At 39.1% G+C, this 1,434-nt stretch overlaps 1 protein-coding gene across 1 annotated transcript in view; it reads right to left on the reverse strand.

Moving 5' to 3' along the window:
• The window catches only part of lrch1 (leucine-rich repeats and calponin homology (CH) domain containing 1), a gene marked incomplete in the record, with an annotated part of 222,442 nt that overhangs the window by 217,938 nt on the left and 3,070 nt on the right, over positions 1-1,434 (reverse strand).

Raw genomic sequence — 1,434 nt, forward strand, 5'->3', positions numbered from 1 at the left:
ACTTTAATATATTTTGATATTCCTCTGTACTGTTACAATAAAACAAATTATCATATTTTAGTGAGAACTCAAAGAACTAATGTTAGAGAAATCTGTTTTGTAACGCATTTCTGGATTTAAAAAAATATATATTTATATTGGCTGATATATCGGCATATCGGATTTTTAAATAATCAAATATTTGTATCAGTATCGGCCTTTAAAATCCTTTATCAGTCGAGCTCTAGCTATATGTCTCACAATTTACTGACAAACTGAAAAGTGACAGTTTAAAAACACGTTCTTCTCTCGGACACGTCCTCTATCCTCCTGACGATGCTTAATCAGTCAACTCGATTACATACAGTTTAAAAAAAAAAAATTATATTTTGGGTGAAACTCCACGTGAACACCTGACCCCGGCTTAATGCTGAGATTTCATAACCCGGTGAAGAGCTTTATAGGGATGATAACGGTATGAAAAGTTAACCTCACGGTTGTAGTGACCAAGATGATCAAAAGTACGTTCAACGCCTTTAACAGCAACTTTTTTCCTGCACGTTCTGCAGACAGGCTCACTATCTTCAATCAACTGTCCTTCACCATTCTTATAATGACCAGAATACGCCCATGCTTCAGACTTAGTCCTCTTAGAGGGCTGATCAATGTCTTAAACGCTGTCATCTCCTCCTTCTGCCATGATTCCAACTTCAAGGAACACACGTTGGAGGCAAGGAGGTTAGCAAGCTTTCCCAAAGCGTACCTACTATGGCACCATTTTGATGCTTCCAAGCCATCACCTGCCGTTAGCATCCCATTGACACCCATTCATTTTGACACCACTTTGACAGCAAATAACTTTACATCTGAAGCGTTTAAAGACTATTTGTCCATATTTTATTTCTAAAGAAACACGTCAATGTATCAAAGGCTCCATTAGCTTGTATCTCACGTTATGGCTCTGTCTCCTAACAACCCTGAATAGGGACCAAGCCCAAGCACAACAAGCTAAGGATTGAGGATCACTTTGAGAACAACTGAGCCCCAACACATGTGGCAAGCCATCCAGGCCATAACAGACTACAAAGCTACTAACTTCACGACACCTCCTTGAGCACGATTCCTCACCGACTTTTGGAAAGATGTTGCATTCACTGACGTTAAAAAAGCCGTTAAAACACCTTGAACTGTGACATTTCCCTTCATACTTTTCCAGTTTAACTTTTCCCTTTTTTTTTCACATTCAATTTTTTCTGTAGTGTACATATTCAAGATAATGCTTGTTGCCAGTCAAAAGGTGATTACTAAGACATGGTTCAGTGTTGGAAATAAAGCAGCACAAACTGAGTCTGTAGTCTCCGTGCTTGTTTACAACTCTAACTGCATTAGTGGTGGGGAATTCCACTGAACTGCAAGCTGGAATATATGTACACACACACACACACACACACACAC

The sequence above is a fragment of the Etheostoma spectabile genome, chromosome 4 (genome assembly GCF_008692095.1).
Source record: "Etheostoma spectabile isolate EspeVRDwgs_2016 chromosome 4, UIUC_Espe_1.0, whole genome shotgun sequence".
NCBI lineage: Eukaryota > Metazoa > Chordata > Actinopteri > Perciformes > Percidae > Etheostoma > Etheostoma spectabile.